Consider the following 9497-nt stretch of genomic DNA (forward strand, 5'->3'; position numbering starts at 1 on the left):
ACAGGTTGTCTTTTCTCCATTGCATGTTTTTGGCTCCTTTGTGGAAAAATTATCTGACCATATTTATGTGGGTTTACTTCTGGGGTCTCAATTCTATTCCATTAGTCTGTGTGTCTGTTTCTCTGCCAATCCCATATTTTTTGATTATTGTTGCCTTGTCGTATAAGCTGAAGTCAGGGAGTGTGATACCTCCAGCATTGTTCTTTTTTCTTAGGACTGCTTTGGCTATTCTGGGTCTTTTGTAATTCCATACACATCTGATGATTTTTTGTTCTATATCTTAAAAAATGGCACTGGGATTTTGATGGGGATTGCATTAAATCTCTATGTTACTTTGGGTAATATGGCCATTGTAACTATGTTGATTCTTCCAATCCATGTACATGGAATGTCTTCCCATTTTTTTTGTGTAATCATCAATTTCTTTTAAAAATGTCCTACAGTTTTAAGTATAGTCTGTCACATCCTTGGTGAGGTTTATTCCTAGGCATTTTATTCCATTTTTTTGCAATCGCAAAAGAAATTTTTTTTAATTTATTTATTTTTCTGAGATTTCATTTTTCGTATATAGGAATACAATGGACTTTTGTAGCTTGATTTTCTACACAACAACTTAATTGTATTCGTTTATTGTTTCTGATAGCTTTTTGGTGGAGTCTTTAGGGTGTTCTACATATAGCATAATGTTATCTGCAAAAAGTAACAATTTAATTTCTTCATTCCCAACTCGGATGTTTTTTATTGCTTTCTCTTGCCTGATTACACTGGTTAGGTCTTCAAATACTATGTTGAAAAGAGGAGATGAAAGGGAAAAGCCCTGTTGTTCCTGAACATAGAGCAAAGGGCTTCATTGTTTCACCATTAATTATGTTATTAGTTGAGAGTTTGTCATATATAGCCTTCATTACTTTAAGATATTTCCTTCTATACCAATTTTATTAAGTTTTAAAATCATAAATGGATCTTGTACCTTGTCAAATGCATTTTTTGCATCTATTGATATAATCATATTATTTTTGTCCTTTATTTTGTTTACGTGGTGTATTACATTGATCGATTTGTATATGTTGAACCATCTTTGTGACCCTGGGACGAACAGCACTTGACTTTGATGTATACTCTTTTTAATGCATTGTTGCATTCGATTTGCCAGAATTTTGTTTAGGATTTTTGCATATTAGCAATCAGACATATTGGTCTGTAAGTTTAGTTTATTTGTGTTATGCTTACCAGGTTTTGGGCCTCATAAAATAAATAAGGGATTATTGCCTGTTCTTCAATGTTTTGCAGGAGTAGGTATTAGGTCGTTTTGGAATGTTTGGTAGGATTCACTAGTGAAGCGATCTGGTCATGGACTTTTGCTTTTGGGAAGGTTTCAAATGACTCATTCAATTTCCTCACTGGTATTTGGTCTATGTAGATTTTCCAGTTCTTCGTGATTCAGCCTAGGAAGGATGAATGTTTCTAAGAACATGTCCATTTATTCCAGGTTATTGAATTTGGTGTCATATAATCCTTCATAATATTCTTGGATGATCCTTTGTACTTCTGTCGCATCCGTGGTAACTTCCCCTTTTTCATTTCTGATTTTGTTAATTAGTGTCTTCTCTCTTTTTATCTTAGTGAGTCTAGCCAAGGGTTTGTGAATTTTGTTAATCTTTTCAAAGAACCAGTTCTTTATCACATTAATTTTTTCTATTGTCGTTTTGTTCTCAATTTCATTTAGTTCTGCTCTGATTTTTATTATTTCCTATCTTCTGCTGACCTTGGGTTTCATTTGTTCTTCTCTTTCTTGTTCTTTAAGGTGTAACATGAGGTTACACATTTGGGATTTTTCTTGTTTCTTGAGATTGGCCTGTATGATATAAATTTCCCTCTTAAAACTGCTTTCCCTGAATCCCCCAAATTTTGGTAGGATGTATTTTCATTGTCATTTGTTTGTATATATCCTTGGGTCTCTCCTCTTATTTCTTCCTTGACCCAGATGTTCTTTAAAAGTATGCTGGACGTGATCAAAATAGAGGCAGGAGGTGAGCCTCTGGAAATCTCCCCTGGAATTTACAACAAAATAAAGAGCTTTAACTCCACAAACAACTACCTGCTGAGCAGACAGTGAAGACGAAGAGTCTCACTACTGGATTCACCTAAAGGTGAGCAAATTCCACAAGCAGGGGAGGAGGGAAGGGAGATGTGTGGAAACGGAGCTGTGCAGGTGCAGGACCCAGACCTAGCTCAGTGCTTATCGCTCGCTGCATCCAGAAACTACTGCAGCTGTGGGAGAGGAAAGAACTCGGACTGCTAGGGCTCTGTTAATGGCCCACAGGGCTGAGGGGACAGCATATAACATGGCTGAACCCAACGCTCATGGCAGAGACCTCGGCGCAAAGACTGAGGGAAGAAGGCTGAAAACGGTGGTTTAAGCCCTTACTGCCAAGCAGAGAACGGAAGCCATAGGCACTGAGACTAGCCAACCCCTCCCTATCCTCCCAGAGCTCGCCCTGCCCCCACCTGCCTAGTGCTAGAAGCCGAACAGTTGCAGTGTCAGATCAAAAGAACAGAATATTTGCAGTTCTGAGAACTGTGGTGCACAGACACCGATTCGCAGACCAGTTGGTTCCAGCAGGAGGAGGGAGCTGTGGAGGTGAGACTGGCTGTGGTGGAGGTCCCCCATTGCTCAGGGCCACATCTCACAGGTCACCCGCCCCTATCCCCACCTATCTGGGCGGATCCCTGCAGGAGTAAAGAGAAATGCTGAAACACACGGGTTCTGAATCTGGTGCAGGAAGAGCTTTGGAACTTCAAAAGCTCTCTGCATACCCACACGGACATGGTGCCCTATGACTCAGGTGAACTGTTAACAGAGGAGAGGCCCGCCTTCCAGGGAATCCTCCAATTGTGTGAGAAGCCGGTATAGCACAGAGAAAACATAACACTACGGTGTCAGAGAGAAAAAAGGGCTGCAGTAAGAGAGAAAAGAAAACATTTTACCAACACGTACTGGAAAACAAAAGAAAGACCTGTTCCTATCAACCTGTTGTAGAACCCACTCCTGTAGATGTCCAGGAATAGAAATAATGAATCATTAATTGCTATGAATAATGAAGGCAACAAGACAGCTCAGAAAGTAAGTGAAAAGTCTACAGAAAAGGAACTTAAATATATGGAAATATGTGACATAAATGACAGAGAATTCAAGATTGCATTTCTGAAAAAAGTCAACGAGAGGCAAGAAAACACAGAAAGGCAGTTTAATGAACTCAGAAACACAATCAGAGAACAACATCAGCATTTTACGAAAGAGATTGAAATTTTAAAAAAGAACCAAATAGAATTTCTGGACATTAAGATCTCAGCAGAAGAAATTAAGAATGAAATAGCCAGATTAAGTAATAGAGTTGACCAGATGGAGGAAAGTATCAGTGACATCGAAGATAGAAACTTGGAAATGACACGGCTGGAAGAAGAGACTTGAGAGCTAAAAGAAATGAAAGAACTCTACAAGAATTTTCTGACTCTATCAGAAAGAGCAATATAAGAATAATGGGCATACCAGAAGGAGAAGAAAGAGAGAAGGGAACAGAGAGTATATTCAAACAAATAGTCAATGAGAACTTCCCAAATTTGTGGAAAGATTTGGATCCTCGAATCCAAGAAGCAAATAGAACACGTAATTACCTCAACCCCAACAGGACTTCTCCAAGGCACATTGTACTGAAGCTGTCAAAAATCAATGACAAAGAAAGAATCCTCAAGGCAGCCATGGAAAAGAAGACAGTAACCTACAAAGGAAAGCCCATTAGATTATCATCAGATTTCACAGCAGAAACTCTACAAGCCAGGAAGGAGTGGAACCAAGTATTCTAACTGTTGAAAGAGAGAAATTATGAGCCAAGAATAATATACCCAGCAAAGATATCCTTTAAATATGAGGGATGAACAAAGACCTTTCCAAACATACAGAAGCCGAGGGAATTTTCTAATACACGACCTGCACTACAAAAATTACTAAAGAGGCTATTTGACCACCATCAACAGGGACAATTTGTGGCAACAAAAACATGAAAAGGGAGGGAGTAAAGGCCTGAACCAGAATATTGGAATGGAGAGTAAGCATGCTGAAGAAAATGGAATACTCCAAATGTCAAACTTTCTTTTCCATACACTTAATGGTAAGCACTCAAAAAACAAACAAACAAAAAAACCATCAGAACTGAAATACATACTGTAATAAAAGAAGAAACAGAGGGAAACATCATAGAATACCAACCACACAGAAATAATAGACAACAACAAAAATTGAAAGAAACAATGGAGACATAGTCCAAGCAACTACTAGCAGAACAAAAGGGAGAAATTGACCAAAACACAATTACAGTAGGGGACCAAAATACATCATTGACAGCTATGGATAGATCATCCAAACAGAAAATGAATAATGAAATAGCAGCCCTGAATGAGACATTAGATGAAATGGACATAATTGACATTTATAGACCACTTCATCATAAAATATCAGAATATACATTTTTTTCTAGTGTACATGGAACATTCTCAAGGATAGACCATATATCGGGACGTAAAACTAATCTCAGCAAATTTAAGAAGATTGAAATCATACCAAGCATATTCTCTGATCACAAAGCTTTGACATTGGATATCAACTGCAAAAAGAAAGCCGGAAAAAACAAAAATACACTGGAAATTAAACAACACACCTTTTAAAGAACGACTGGGTCAAAGAAGGAATTAGAGGAGAGATCAAAAGATACATAGAAGCAAATGACAATGAAAATACATCCTATCAAAATTTTGGGGATACAGCGAAAACAGTTTTAAGAGGGTAATTTATATCATTACAGGCCGATCTCAAGAAACAAGAAACATCCCAAATAAAGAACCTCACATTACACATTAAAGAGCTAGAAAAAGAAGAACAAATGAAACTTAAGGTAAACAGAAGAAAGGAAATAATAAAAATCAGAGCAGAACTAAATGAAATAGAGAACAAAAAGACAATACAAAAAATTAATGTGACAAAGAGCTGGTTCTTTCAAAAGTTTAACAAAATGACAAACTCTTGGATAGGCTCACTAAGATTAAAAAGAGAGAAGACACTAATAAAATCAGAAATGAAAATGGGGAAATTATCACGGATGCCACAGAAATAAAAAGCATCATCCAAGAATACTATGAAGGACTATATACCACCAAATTCAATAACCTAGAAGAAATGGACAAGGTCTTAGAAACAGATAGCCTTCCTAGACTGAACCATGAAAAACTGGAAAAGATAAACTGACTGATCACCTTTAAAGACATTGAATCAGTCATCCAAAACGTTCCGCAAAGCAAAAGTCCGGGACCAGATGGCTTCACTAGTGAATTCTTCCAAACCGTCAAAGAGGATCTAATACCAATCCTGCTCAAACTCTTCCAAAAAACTGAAGAAGAGACAATGTTCCCTAACTCATTTTATGAGGCCAACATTACCCTGATACCAATACCTGGTAAGATTAACACAAAAAAAAGAAAACTACAGACCAATATCTCTGATGAATACAGATGCAAAAATCCTAAACAAAATTCTAGCAAATCGAATGCAACAATGTATTAAAAAGATTATTCATCACGACCAAGTGGGGTTCATCCCTGGGGCACAAGGATGGTTCAATATCCGCAATCCTTCGATGTGATACATCACATAAACAAAATAAAGGACAAAAATCATATGATTACATCAATTGATGCAGAAAAATGCATTTGACAAGATACAGCATCCATTTATGATTAAAACACTTAATAAAATAGGTATAGAAGGAAAATAGCTTAACATAATAAAGGCCATATATGACAAGCCCTCAGCTAATCTCATAATTAACGATGAAAAACTGAAGCCCTTTGTTCTACTTTCAGGAACACGACAGGGCTGTCCCCTATTACCTCTGCTTTTCAGCATAGTGTTGGAGGTCCTTGCCAGAGCAATCAGGCAAGAGAAAGAAATAAAAGTCATCGAAATTGGGAATGAACAAGTTAAATCGTCACTCTTTGCAGATGACATGATGCTATGTGTAGAAAACCCTAAAGACTCCACCAAAAAGCTACTAGAAACAATCAACAAATACAGTAACGTGGCCGGCTACAAAATCATCATACAAAAGTCCATTGTAGGCGGAATCCTGGCAGGCGGCAGCGGCGGCGATAACCGGGGTGGCACCCCACAGTTCCAAAGAAGCACGGGATCCCAGGGCGGAACAGAGAACACAAAAACTAGGAGGGTCCAGCTTATGAGGCACAAGATTCAACATATCCAGAGGCCAACTACAGACCAAACCACAGTACTACCGGGTTTGACCTACAAGTAACACACCCAGAGGGAATTCTCTGCAGGCCCATAGAGACCAAACCACATTTAAGTGGTCAACCATCACACAGCAGAACGCCCTGCGGTGGGCAGAGCCAAGTCTCACAATGAGTCAGCCTAGGAGTTAACCCCACCTACTCACCAGCAAAAAGCAAATAAAGATCTTTTTGAACAGGACAATATACACAACACAAGAGTCACCTTTGGAGCACACGCAGAGGAGAAGAACGAAGTAGTGCAAGTCAAATATAAAGGACACATACTACATAAGATAACCTAGCAAGAACTAAGAACTCTAGGGGATCTACCTAATACATCAAAGCAAACACAGAGACTCAGCCAGAATGGGGAAACAAAGATACACGTCCCAAATAAAAGAACAGAAGAAACCTCCACAACTGGAATCAAATGAAGCAGACGTAACCAACCTTTCAGAGACAGAGTTCAGAACACTGGTGATAAGAATGTTTAAGGAGCTTAGAGAAGACATAAAGAAGGATGTAGAAATCATAACGACCAACCAGTTAGAACTAAAGAACACAATTACCAAAATTAAGAACTCACTTGAAGGTATTACCAGCAGGTTAGGTGAAGCAGAGGATCGAATCAGCGACTTAGAAGACAAGGTACCAGAGATCACATAAACGGAACAACAGAAAGAAAAAAGAATACAAAACAATGAGGATGCCTTAAGAGACCTCTGGGATAATATCAAGCACAACATGTGCATCATAGGAATACCAGAAGGTGAAGAGAGGAAGCAAGGGATTGAGAACATATTTGAAGTAATAATGTCCGAAAACTTCCCCAACCTGATGAAGGAAACCAACATACAAGCCCAGGAAGTGCAGAGAGTTCCAAGCAGGATAAACCCAAATAGGTCCACACCAAGACACATTATAGTTAAAATGGCAAAGCTTAAAGACAAAGAGAGAATTCTAAAAGCAGCAAGAGAAAGACAGAGGGTTACACACAAGGGAACTCCCATAAGACTATCAAATGACTTTTCTACAGAAATATTGAAGGCCAGGAGGGAGTGGCAGGAGATACTCAAAGTGTTGGAAAACAAACGCCTACAACCTAGATTGCTTTATCCAACAAGACTATCATTTAAAGTTGATGGAGAGATACAGAGCTTCCCAGAAAAGAATAGATAAAGGAATTTATTACCACCAAGCCAGCATTGCAAGAAATACTAAAAGGACTTAAGTAAATATTTTATAAAACGTTCAAAAAATAATTATCACCTATTCTCCTCAAGCTCTTCCAAACAATCCAGAAGGAGGGAAGACTCCCAAACACTTTTTACAAAGCCACTATCACCCTGATCCCAAAATAAGACAAAGACACCACAAAGAAAGAAAACTACAGGCCGATATCTCTAATGAACATAGATGCAACAATCCTCAACAAAATATTAGCAAACAGAATTCTGCAATACATTAAAAAGATCATACACCATGATCAAGTGGGATTCATCCCTGGTATGCAAGGGTGGTTCACAATCTGCAAATCAATTAATATGATACACCACATTAACAAAATGAAAAATAAAAATCATATGATCATATCAATAGATGCAGAAAAAGCATTTGATAAAATCCAACAGCCATTTATGATAAAAACCCTTAAGAAAGTGGGAATAGAGGGATCATATCTCAATATAATAAAGGCCATATATGACAAACCCACAGCTAACATCATACTCAATGGGGAAAAGCTAAAACCATTCCCCCTAAGATCAGGAACAAGGCCAGGTTGCCCACTATCTCCGCTTTTATTCAACATAGTGCTGGAAGTTATAGCCACAGCAATCAGACAAGAAAAGTAAATAAAAGGCATTCAAATTGGTAAGGAGGAAGTAAAATTATCATTATATGCAGATGATATGATACTATATATAGAGAACCCTAAAGACTCCACCAAGAAGTTCTTAGAGCTGATAGATGAATTTAGTAAAGTAGCAGGATACAAAATTAATATTCAGAAATCAGTTGCATTTGTATATTCCAATAATAAAACATCAGAAGGAGAAATTAAAAAAACAATCCCATTTACAATTGCTCCAAAGACTATAAAACACCTGGAAATAAATTTAACCAAAGATGTAAAAGATCTGTACTCAGAAAATTATGAGACACTGAAGAAAAAAATGAAAGAAGATATAAATAGATGGAAACACATATCATGTTCATGGATAGGAAGAATTAATATAGCTAAAATGTCCATACTGCCTAAGGCAATATACATATTCAAAGCAATTCCAATAAAACTACCAACGATGTTTTTCACAGAAATAGAACATATAATCCTAAAATTTATATGGGACCATAAAAGACCCTGAATAGCCTCAGCAATCTTGAGAAATAAGAACAAAGTGGGAGGTGCAACAATACCTGACTTCAAATTATACTACAAGGCTACAGTAATCAAAACAGCATGGTACTGACATAAAAACAGACACATAGATCAATGGAACAGAATAGAGAGTCCAGAAATAAATCCATGCCTATATGGCCATTTAATCTATGGCAATGGAAGCAAGAATGTACGATGGGGTAAAGATAGTCTATTCAATAAACAGTGCTGGGAAACCTGGGCAGACACATGCAGAAAAATGAAGCTGGACCACCTCCTTACACCATATACAAAAATAAATTCAAAATGGCTTAAAGACTTAAATGTAAGATCTGAAACCTTAAAATACCTAGAAGAAAATAGAGGAAGAAACTTCACAGACATTACCTGGAGCAAGATTTTTACTGATATATCCCCTCACACGAGGGAAGTAAGAGAAAAAATAAACATGTTGGATTACATCAAACTAAAAAGTTTTTTCACAGCAAAGGAAACCATCAATAAAACAGAAAGGGATCCTACTGAATGGGAAAATATATTTCCCTATGATATATCTGGTAAGGGATTAATATCACAAATCTATAAATAACTCACTCAACTCAACTCCAAAAAAACAAACGACCCAATTAAAAAATGGGCAGAGGACTTGAAGAGACATTTTTCTAAAAAGGACGTACAGACGGCAAACAGACATATGAAGAAATGCTCAAACTCACTAACCATCAGAGAAATGCAAATAAAAACTACAATGAGATACCACCTCACCCCAGTCAAAATG

This window comes from Rhinolophus ferrumequinum, chromosome X (genome assembly GCF_004115265.2).
Source record: "Rhinolophus ferrumequinum isolate MPI-CBG mRhiFer1 chromosome X, mRhiFer1_v1.p, whole genome shotgun sequence".
Classification (NCBI taxonomy): domain Eukaryota; kingdom Metazoa; phylum Chordata; class Mammalia; order Chiroptera; family Rhinolophidae; genus Rhinolophus; species Rhinolophus ferrumequinum.